Source organism: Cetorhinus maximus, unplaced genomic scaffold (genome assembly GCF_964194155.1).
Source record: "Cetorhinus maximus unplaced genomic scaffold, sCetMax3.hap1.1 HAP1_SCAFFOLD_1932, whole genome shotgun sequence".
Taxonomy (NCBI): Eukaryota; Metazoa; Chordata; class Chondrichthyes; order Lamniformes; family Cetorhinidae; genus Cetorhinus; species Cetorhinus maximus.
In genome coordinates, this window is record NW_027597872.1 from 1 (window position 1) to 11991 (window position 11991).

Below are 11991 nucleotides of genomic sequence, written 5' to 3' on the forward strand. Positions count from 1 at the left end.
TTGAGGAAGGAGTGGGGGGGGGGGGGGGCGACCGGGGCTGATAGTCACGTGACCCCTGGGGTTCAGTTCCCCTGTGAGCAAAGCGGGGAGTGATGGGAACAGCGTACAGAGGAGCTGTAGAGAAACCATTTGGGTCCAGAACATTGTGCACATCCTTTTACTCTGGTTGTCTTTGATCCTTAAGTAATTTTCTTCTTTTTAACCATGTTCTGTTTCATGAATAAACTTTTATCAGAAAAAGTATTTGATTTTGCTGGGCTTTACATGATTAGATTTATGCACTTTAGAGAAGAGTGGGAGGCTCTTTAACAGAAAATGAGTCCCTCTAAGGTAAAGGAGCCACAGGGGGAGATGAGATTTTATTTTTGACACAGCGATGTTAGAAAATGGGGTTCAGGGAGTTAATTAACCCTTTGTCCCCCTTTCCCAAACTCTTAAATGATTCACAGTGATAACAATTATTGGTGACAGTGGCTAGATATTATTCAACTAAGAGCTGACACTTGCTCATGTCTGAGCAGTAGTATCAAAGTGCAGCAGCATTACCATTACACTCTGGATAGAAGCGCAATCTCCACTTAAATGCTCCCTGGTCTGTCCCAGACGCCATGGTTCCCACATAGAACCATAGAAAAGTTATAGCACAGAAGGAGGCCATTCGGCCCATCTTGTCCATGCCAGCCCGAAGACACCCAGCAAGTCATTTCTTCTCAGGTTCTGGGAGATTTGATAGAGGTGTACAAGATTATGACAAGTTTACATAAAGTGGACAAAGAACAGCTGTTCCCATTAATTGATGGTACAAGGATTGGGGGACACGGATTTAAGCTTTTGGGGAGGAGATGCAGGGGGATGTGAGGAAGAATATTTTACACAGTGAGTGGGAATGACCTGGAACTCACCGCTTATAAGGGCAGTGGAAAAGGAGACAATGAATAATTTCAAAAGGAAATTGGATGGACACTTGAGGGAAATAAACATTCAGGGTAACAGGGATAGAACAGGGCAATGGGACTGACTAGTTTGCTCTGTCGAGTCGACATAGACTCGATGGACTGAATGGCCTCCTTCTCTGCCCTAATGACTCTGTGATCGAAAGACAGAAATTTCAGCTGCTCCCGTCTCTCCGACTAACTGAAGACCCTTATCTCTGGTGCATTCTCACGATTCTCCTCTGCGCCCTCTCGCACAATTTCACATCTTGTCTAAAGTGCGGGGCTCAGATGTCGGGTTCCTTTCTAGAGGGACAGAATTGAAAAGCAGGGAGGTTATGTTCAACTTGTTTCGAACCGTGGTTAGACTACACTGGGAGGACTGTTAACATTTTTGATGTCCATTTAGAAAAGGGAAATAAAGGCACTGGAGAAGTGGCAACAAATATTCACAAGAATAATACCAGAAACGAGAGCATTTCAACCCTCGCGAAAGTCTGGGGCTGCTTTTCTCTAGAAAAGAGAAGTCTGAAGGGTGACCTGATGGGAGTCTTTAAGATTATGAAGGGGTTTAATAATCCAATGGGGATTTCATGAGAAACCTCTTTATCCAGTGAGTGGTGAGAATGTGGAACTCGCTATCACAGTGAGTGGTTGAGGTGAACAGCATGAATACATTTAAGGGGAAGCTAGATACAAACAAGAGGGAGAAAGGAATAGAAGGATATGCTGATGGGGGAGATGAAGAGGGGTGGGTGGAGGCTGATGTGGAGCACAAATACTGACATATACCAATGGAGCCGACTGGCCTGGCCATGTGCTGTAGACTCAATGGGAGAAAAACAAATTTATTTATTTTAGATCGACCTGGTAGGAACAACACTATTTACTATCCAGGATAAATAAATGTACTTCATCAGCTTTTGTGGATCATTTCAGTGGAAATGTGCTCTCCCACATTCAAAGAGCATCAGCCCACTGGAAGCAAAGTCATGAGACTGACCAGTCCATCAGAATGAAACCCTCTGGCCCTACCAACTTTCAGAATGAACATGGTTCAGTTCTGGATGTGATTAACAGCAGCAATAGCAGCAGGATCCAATCTCTGGAAGCACTGGTGAGCTCGCTGATGTCTCAGCAGGTGTTGTGACTGTGTGAATTCCTTCCCACACTCGGAGCAGATGAATAGCTTCTCCCCACTGTGAACTCGCTGGTGTGTCACCAGTTGGATAACTGAGTGAATCCCTTCCCGCACTGAGAGCAGGTGAACGGCCTCTCCCCAGTGTGAATTCGCTGGTGTGTCTGCAGGCTGGATGACTGAGTAAATCCCTTCCCACACACAAAGCACATGAACGGCCTCTCCCCAGTGTGAACCCGCTGGTGTGAAAATAGGTTGGATGAATCACTGAATCCCTTCCCACACTGAGAACAGGTGAAGGCCCCCTCCCCACTGTGAACCTGCTGGTGTCTCAGCAGGTTGGATGATGAGGGAACCTCTTCCCACACACAGAGCAAGTGAATGGCCTCTCCGCAGTGTGAACTCGCTGGTGTATCAGTAGGTGGGATGACTGAGTGAATCCCTTCCCACACTCAGATCAGGTGAATGGCCTCTCCCCGGTGTGAACTCGCTGGTGTGTCAGCAGTGTGGATGATCGTGTGAATCCCTTCCCACACTCGGAGCAGGCGAACGGCCTCTCCCCAGTGTGATTGTGTGGATGAATTTCCAGCACAGACGGGGAACGGAATCCTTTCCCACAATCCCCACATTTCCACGGTTTCTCCATGGTTCAGGTGTCCCTGTGTTTCTTCAGGTTATTCCACAGTCAGTACACTGGAAAATTCTCACTTGGGTGTGTGTGTCTCAATGCTTTTCCAGTCACACTGATGTTTAAAACGTTTTGAAGCAATCAGAACAGACAAACATTTCTCCTTCTAGATTCAAAGGCTGATGATATTCAGCTCCCATGAATTGAATGACTGTCAGATCTTGACGTGATTTTTGTATGCCGATTTCTGTTTGCAAATCCTCCCCTTCTAATATCCTGTAAAAGGAGTTCACACATGTCATCAGTCTAGAATAAAAATTCAGAACAGACAATTCTAATTTCTAAGGAACATTCTTCCCTCCTACGCTCCAAAATGTGTAAATCTCCATCCCACACACTCTCCCTCCTTTCTAACTCTGCATTACCTAATGTTCACCCTCCCAATTCTCCTGAATGTGGCAAATCATGCTAATTGACAGTTCCACACTCACCGCTTCCTGTTCTGGACAGGGAGGCATGAAAATCTATCACAGGACTAAAAATGTGTGTAATATTCAGTACTCCAATACTGATATAGAGATACTGCACTCTATTGTGGAGCTGGAGGTACAGTACTCTATTGCTGAGTGATACAGTGCTCTACTACTGAGTTAGAGATACAGTACTCTATTACTGAGCTAGAGATACTATACTCTGATGTTGAGTTAGAGATACAGTACCCTAAAGCTGAGTTAGAGAGACAGTACTCTGCTGAGTTACAGACACAGTACTCTGATGCTGAGTTACAGACACAGTACTCTGATGCTGAGTTACAGATACAGTACTCTGATGCTGAGTTACAGATACAGTACTCTGATGCTGAGTTACAGATACAGTACTCTGATGTTGAGTTAGAGATACAGTACCCTAAAGCTGAGTTACAGATACAGTACTCTGATGCTGAGTTACAGATACAGTACTCTGATGCTGAGTTACAGATACAGTACTCTTAGATTTACTTGGAACTTGCTGCCTACGATGCTGTTAGAAGCAGATATTAACAATGATTTGAGGATGAAATGAGTAGGCATTTGAAGGAAATAAACTTGCAAGACTATGAGAATCTACAGGGTGAATGGAACTGCCTGGATTGCTTTATGGAGAGTGAGTGAGGACTAAGCTTGCCAACTGTGATGAAATGTATTCCTGGAGGTTTCACCGCATGATTTACCTCCATGTTCCAGCTGTTAATCAACCAACACAGCCAACCTTGTGGCACACTGCCTTCCTATACCAACTGGAAAGCAAAAAGACTCATTACCCACTTGGATAATGCTCAACTGTCAGCCAAGCAGCCTTCCACGCCCTCCCCAGCTGCCCACCACCCCACCTCCATCCCCACACACATTTTCAATATTTTTATATCTGGCAAAGTGAAATGTTCTAAGAAAATTACAAAAAAATACAATCTTTATTAATTTCCTGATGAATTTTCTCCAGGGTTGCACACAGCAGTGAACTGGAGAATGGTCTTCAATTCCTGGAGACTCCAGGCTAATCTTGGAGAATTGGCATGGACTCAAGTCACTGAATGCCAAAATGACTCTATGGTTGGAAATGTAAAATGCTACCACCTCATATATTACAAGAATAGAAATAATAATAAATGTACATGATTAAAGAACCATAAATAATATCTCTAATATGTATCATATAACAACACTCGACATAACTCTTCCAATATTAATTTACTGTCCCTTAAATGTCAGCCATCTCCTGGGGAAACCATCCCCTTAATTATGAACATTAAGAAAGAGACCATCCTTTTAGCCAGACAAATAAATGTGTCGAGCTGAGGGAGCAAAGGATCTCAATGTCTTTAAGAGTGAGAGATGGGCTAACCTTTCCAGAGTCTGCACCCTCCCTGGATTCACTTCATTTCCCTTCAGTTCCTGCAAATCAACAATTTAAACTCAGAATTAGAAAAGAAATGGAAAGGGGGAGAAAAGAAAGTGTTTTACTCACAGATGTTGGACACAGGAGGAAGTTTTCGTCTCTGTGAAGCTCAAGCGCTGGAGACACAAAGCCTGCGCTCTGATTGACTGGAGCACCAGAGTACTTCCGGTCCTCCAAGTCTTCCCATTGGTCAACATCTCAACATAATAAAAATTGGGGGGGAGATATGGGCTCTCCTCCACACATGCGCAGCTTCTCTCTCCCTTGGTCATGCGCAGTCCCGGGTCGCCTGCCGCGTGGCGGATGGAGCGGTTTCACCAGCGCGGAGGATTGTGGGAGCTATGGCCGCCATTACTCATCCGGATCCCAATTTCGAAGCTCGTCAGACCTGGATGAAATGTGGGGGTGGGAGGGCGCACTGACAGAAAGTATGTGGGTAGTTACTGTATTTTATTGTGACGCCCCCTTAGCCAATCAGTTTGTTAACTTCAAGCGTAAGGATATAGATTTAAATACAAGCGGAAAGTGCTGGAGATACGCAGGCCTCGGCTATTAAAGAAAAATATTCCAAGTGCTTTTTTAACCACCTTATCTACCTGTGCTGTTACCTTCAGGAGTCTGTAGGCATACACTCCAGGGTCCTTCTGTTCCTCTACATTTCTCACTATTCTACCATTTGTTCTGTATTCCCTTGCTTTGTTAGCCTTCCTCAAATTAATTACCTCAAAATTCTCTGGGATTGAACTCGGGGTTTCCCTCTTTAAACCTTTCCACCCCTCTAAATCAATGTCAGTACTGAGAGAATGCTGCACTGTCGGAGGTTCTGTATTTCAAATGAGAGGTTAAACTGGGGTCCCATCTGCCCTCTCATAGGTACATAATATATTTACAGCAGAGAAGGCCATTCGGTCCATCATGTCTGTGGCAGCCAAAAAAGAACAATCCAGTCTAACACCACCTTTCAGCTCCTGGTCTGTATCCCTGTAGGTTACATCACCTCAAGTTCATATCCAAGATTTTTTTTTAAATTATGATGAGGATTTCTGCATCTACCAACCTTTCAGGCAGTGAGTTCCAAACCTCCACACCTTCTGGGTGAAAAAATTACTCAACTCCCCTCTAATCCTTCCAGCAATGACTGTAAATCAATGCTCCCTGGTTACTGGCCTCTCTGCTATGGGAAATATTCACTCTATGTGGGCCCCTCAGAAATACATACAAATCTTCCTTCAGCCTCTTCTGTTCCAAAGGAAAAAAACCCAGCCTCTCCAATCCTTCCTCATTGTTAAAATTCTCCATTCTTGGTAACATCATCATACATGTCCTCTGTACCCTCTCTGGTGCGATCACACTCTTCCTGTAATTTGGTAACCAGAACTGTACACAGTACTCCAGCTGTGGTCCAACTAGTGTTTTATACAATTCTAGCATAACCTCCCTGCTCTTATATTCTAGACCTCGGTTATTAAAGGAAAGTATCTACTGTGCTTTCTTAACCACCTTATCTACCTGTGCTGCTACCTTCAGGGATGGTCGGAGATAAACTCCAAGGTCCCTCTGTTCCTCTACATTTTTCACTATCCTACCATATATTGTGGTAAATCCATTGCCTTGTTAGCCTTCACCAAATTCATTACCTCACTCTTCTCCGGGCTTGAATTCCATTTGTCACTTCTCTGCCCACCTGACCAGTCCATTGATATCTTCCTGTAGTCTAAAGCTTTCTTCCTCACTATCAAACCCACAGCCAATTTGTGCATCATCTGCAAACTTCTTAATCATAACTCCTATGTTTAAGTCTAAATCATTGATATATATCACAAACAGTAAGTGACGGGTATTGTTACCTGTGGAGCCCCACTGGAAACAGTCTTCCAATCACAAAAACATCTATTGAACATTACCTTTTGTTTCCTGCCACTGAGCCAGTATTGGATCAAACTTGCTACTTCCACTTGGATCCCATGAATGTTTAATTGACTGATCAGTTTGCCATATGGATCCTTATCAAAAGCCTTGCTAAAATCCATATCGGCCACAGCAAATGCAGTACCCTCATCAACCCTTCTTGTTATGTCCTCAAAAAATTAAATTGATTTAGTCAGACACAGCCTTCCCTTGACAAATCCATGCTGACTGTCCTTGAGTAATCCGTGCCTTTTCAAATCAGGATTTATACTGACAGTAACAAGGATTGGGAGAGACCTCAGTCAGTGTACTGAGAGAAACGCAGGGTGAGGGAGAGAGATAGTGAGAGGGAGAGACAGAGAGAGTGAGAGAGAGAACCCAGTTAGTGTACTGAGAGAAACACAGTGTGAGAGGGAGAGAAAGATAGCCCAGTTGGTGCACTGAGAGAAACAGTGTGAGGGAGAGAGAAAGACTTCAGTCAGTGAACTGAGAGAAACACAGTGTGAGGGAGAGGCAGAGAGAAACCCCAATTAGTGTACTGGGAGAAATACAAAGTGAAGGAAAGAGAGAGTGCAAATGTATGTCATCTTCCAGGCAATTTATCATTGTTTATGATAAATTGTTGGAGAGAGAAAAAAAATATTATTTCACCCAACCTCCCAATGTTGACAAATTATTTAAACAATTTGAATGTTCCTGGAAAAAAAAGAGACATGTCAAAGCTTTTCACCTAGCACTCATCAGGATAGATGCAAGAATACCATATTTCAAAGGGAACAATTAATACTGAGAAACAGGGTGCTGGTTGGATGGCAAGTCGAATCTGATTGGTCAAGATGTTGCCCTGGCGAATGCATCAGGGAACAATTGTCCCCCATGTTTTTGTTTAATTGAAAAGGTGCAATGCCTAGACAAATTCCTTTTGCCTGCAGAGGACCAGGCCATGCATATGAATATTAAAAAATCCAGGACAAAAACAGAATTACCTGGAAAAACTCAGCAGGTCTGGCAGCATCGGTGGAGAAGAAAAGAGTTGACGTTTCAGGTTCACATGACCCTTCAACAGAACTGAAGTATAGTTAGGAGAGGGGTGAAATATAAGCTGGTTTAAGGTGGGGGGCGGGGGGAGAGAAATTGAGGGTGGGGTGGTTGTAGGGACAAGCAAGCAGTGATAGGAGCAGATAATCAAAAGATGTCACAGACAAAAGGATCAAAGAGGTGTTGAATTTTTCCAGGTAATTCTGTTTTTGTTTTGGATTTCCAGCATCCGCAGTAGTTTTTTGTTTTTAAAAAATCCAGGATCTGGTTCCAGTCCACATGTTCACCAAATCTAATCATTTCTTCCTTCGGCCATATCTTATTTGTGTAGCACATTTTGTTCAAATCCATCCATTAGTTTTTTAGACATATTGTTACAGACAGACAAACAAACAGGGTTGAAAACAAACTCTGTAACTCCAAAGCTGAAAGAATAAATGTTCTTATTAAGAGTGTCCATCTCATTGAAGAGGCTTCAGGCAAATCCACATCCGGCAACCTGCTCTGAAAACTGTTGACATTTTGACAGCTGTGACAAATTCCACCCCAGCAGCAGAAACAATCCACAGCATTGTAAAACAATCACCATTCGAAATAAAACAAATCACAAAAATCGAAAAGAAAAAGTCAATTCTACCGATCTGCCAATGTGAGCGGATCCTTGAAAAAAATTCCAGGATCCCGATCTTCACCAAAAATAAATCAGTTCTTCTGTGGTTCATACCCTGTCAGTGTACCAGGTTCCGGTAAAATCTGCCATTAGTTTGTGAGATAAATTGCTTACAGACAAACAGAATAACAGGGATGAGAACATTACCTCCACCCATCTTCAGTGGCAGAGGTACTGTCAGTACATTGAGCCCCGATGTCTATTCTCAGCCAGCATTATACAGGGGGAAAGGAGTGGATTCTCAGACCAGAAAGATGATCCCACAATGTACTCAGTGGCCTCTGAAGGGAAGCAGCCTCAGTCCACAAGAAGTTCTTGCACCAGCCCCCACCACCCCCTCAGTCAGCTGGCTTGTGCTGGCTCCTGCTGGATGATCCCACATGGAATGAACATGGTTCTGTGCTGGATATAATTAACAGCAGCAATGACAGAAGAACCTAACCCATGCAGTCATTTATGAATTCGTCGGTGTCTCAGAAGGTTAGATATCCGAGTGAATGCCTTCCCACACAGGGAGCAAATGAACGGTCTCTCCCCAGTGTGAACTCGCTGATGTGTCAGCAGGGTGGATGAATCTCTGAATCCCTTCCCACACTCATAATAGGTGAATGGCCTCTCCCCAGTGTGCACTCGCTGGTGTTTCTGCAGGGTGGAAGAATCACTGAATCCCTTCCCACATTCAGCGCAGGTGAATGGCCTCTCCCCAGTGTGAACTCGCTGGTGTGTCAGCAGCGCAGATGAATGACTGAATCCCTTCCCACACTCACAGCAGGTGAACGGTCTCTCCCCATTGTGACTGCGTCGATGAATCTCCAGTTTAGATGGGCATCTGAAATCTTTCCCACATTCCCCGCATTTCCACGGTTTCTCCATGGTGCCGGTGTCCTTGTGTCTCTCCAGGTTGGACAATCAGTTGAAGCCTCGCCCTCACACAGAACACATGTACAGTCCCTCCCCACTGTGAATGACGTGATGTTTTTTTCAGGCTGTTTAAACGGGTTGAACTGGTTAAAATCTGTGCATTAGAACACCCTCACTCAGGTATTTGTGTGTCTCGGTGCTTTTCCAGTCACACTGATGTTTAAAACCTTTTGAAGCAGACATAACAGGCAAACATTTTACCCTCTAGGTTCAAAGGCTGATGATATTCAGGTCCTGATAAATCGAGTGACTGTCAGATCTTGAGGAAACATTTGGTTTGAGATTTCTGTCTACAAACCCTCTCCTTCCTAATATCCTGTAAAAGGAGTTTACAAAAATCATCACTGTCAGTACAGGATAGAAATTCAGAACAGACAATTCTAGTTTCTATGGAACGTTCATTCTTCTTTCATCCAAAAGTCATCCCAGACACCTCCTCCCCATTCTTACTTTGCCGCACATAACTTTGAACCTCCCAATTGTCCTGAAGGAGCGATTCATGCTGATCGACAGACCATGGTCAGTGCTGCATGTCCTGGAACCAGAGACCGAAAATGTTTATGGAGGCTGCTGGTATGTACATATAAGTGGACTAAAAATGTGTGACATATAGCACTGTATTTCTTAATGAGGGATACAGTAGGAAGGGGTGTGACGTCCACAATGGAATTCTGCCTGAATCAGCCAATAGGAATCACTCTGCTCCGCGGTGACGTCCTCGGGTTCCAGTCTGCAGGCCAGGCGCGCGGACACGGGAGCCCCACCCCCACCCATTGTTCCCCGACTCCTCGAGCCAAGGTTTCCAGGTAACCGGCTGACGGCTCCAGCCAGAACGAGACGCCGCTCGGCGAACTCCTCTTCCCCCACACTGTCTACGGCGGCTGGCTGGTCCGAAAAGAGATCGAGCGCGACCGATGGCGGCAACTGCACTGCGCCTGCTCCGGACAGCGAAGGTCAGGTCAGCACCTCTTTCTGCGCCTGCGCGCTGGACTGTCAGCTGAGGGAGTGGAGGAGGGGAGTTTATAATCTGTGCTCCTTTATTTTCTTCCACGTCATGTAGTTTGACTTTAAACAGCACCGGATTTGTTCTTAGCTTCACAAACGAGGATAGGTCAGGTGGGCAGAGCAATGGCAAATGGAATTCAACCCGGAAAAGTGTGAGTTAATGCACTTGGGGAGGACTAACAAGGCGAGGATGACACTGTGAATGGCAGGACCATGGAAAGTACTGAAGATCAGAGTGACCTTGGTGCGCATATCCACAGATCCCTGAGGGTAGCAGGGCAGGTAGATAAGGTGGTTAAGAAGGCATATGGGATACTTGCCTTTATTAGCCGAGGCATCGAATACAAGAGCAGGGAGGTTATGCTGGAACCGTATAAAACGCTGGTTAGGCTACAGCGAGAGTACTGTGTGCAGTTCTGGTCACCACATTATAGGAAGGATGTGATTGCACTGGAGAGGGTGCAGAGGGAGATTTACCAGGATGCTGCCTAGGCTGGAGGGTCTGAGCTGTGAGGAGAGATTGGATAGGCTGGGGTTGTTTTCCTTGGAGCAGCGAAGGTTGAGAGGGGGCCTGAAAGAGGTGCATAAGATTATGAGGGGCATAGATAGGGTGGATATGAAGATACTTTTTCCATCAGCAGAGGGGTCAATAAGGCAAGAGGTAGAAGGCTAAGAACAGAGTTGAGAAATTTTTTCACCCAGAGTCTAGTGAGGGTCTGGAACTCACTGCCTGAAAGGGTGGTTGAGTCAGAAACTCTGGTAACATTTAAGAGGTATTTAGATATTCACTTGCATTGCCATGGCCTCCAGGGCTATGGACCAAGTGCTGGAAAATGCGATTAGTGTAGCCAGATCTTTGTTGACCGGCGCGGACATGATGGGCTGAATGGCCTTCTTCTGTGCTGTAGACGTCTATGAGTCTATAAACACAGTAAAACTTCCTCCTCTGTCCAACATCTGTGGGTAAAACACTTTCTTTCTTCCCCCTGGGAAATACAGAGATATGTGGGACTCTGTAACTGGAATTAGTGCCATAAATGCTGAGGAGTGAAATGCTTTGATTTTGTTGAACCTGTTTGAATTATATGAGCTATTTTAAGTCAAATTTATCCTGTCTATTCAAATACTGTTTGCCTTTTAGTTTGAGAATTACGGTAAATTTTTTTAAAAAGTGAAGCCTTGTCCTTCGGTTTATTCTGTTGGGGTTGTCTGGGAAATTGCTTATTTTAAGGGGATTGTAACGAGAGCAATATGTCAGTGTTGTTATATGATACATAGTAGATATATTGTTTATAGTTCTGTAATTTATTATTATTTCTAGTTTTGTAAAATAGTACGATAGCTACATTATTTATTTCCAGCCATAGAGTCCTTATGGCACAGCGGGATTCCAGTCGGCAGCTCGAGTCCATGCTGAATCTCTGTAGGGCAATCCAGTCTGTCCCATTCCCCCTCTATATCCTGTTCCCTTGCAAGTTTATTTCCTTCAAGTGTTCATCCAGTTTCATTTGGAAATCGTTAATCATCACTGTTTCCATCACCCTCATAGGCAGCGAGTCCCAGGTCATGACCACTCGCTGTCTAAATAAAGTTCTTCCTCACATCCCACCATATCTTACCTAAGTAATACAGAACTTTATATCACACAAATTTTTTGACCAATATACACAAATACATATATAGGCTAGCAGCCTGCATGAAGATTTTCAGGTCTCTTGTGTACAGGACAGGAAGTGGTGAGCGTCAATCTGCTGATCAGCCTGGAATGACACCTTCATGAGAACTAGATGGATGTATATTATTTACAGAGGAGTGA

At 44.4% G+C, this 11991-nt stretch overlaps 1 pseudogene; it reads right to left on the reverse strand.

The window, feature by feature from the left end:
• Positions 1-1989: 1989 nt before the first annotated feature.
• On the reverse strand, positions 1990-11787 carry LOC144676801 (uncharacterized; annotated as a pseudogene).
• Positions 11788-11991: the final 204 nt, after the last annotated feature.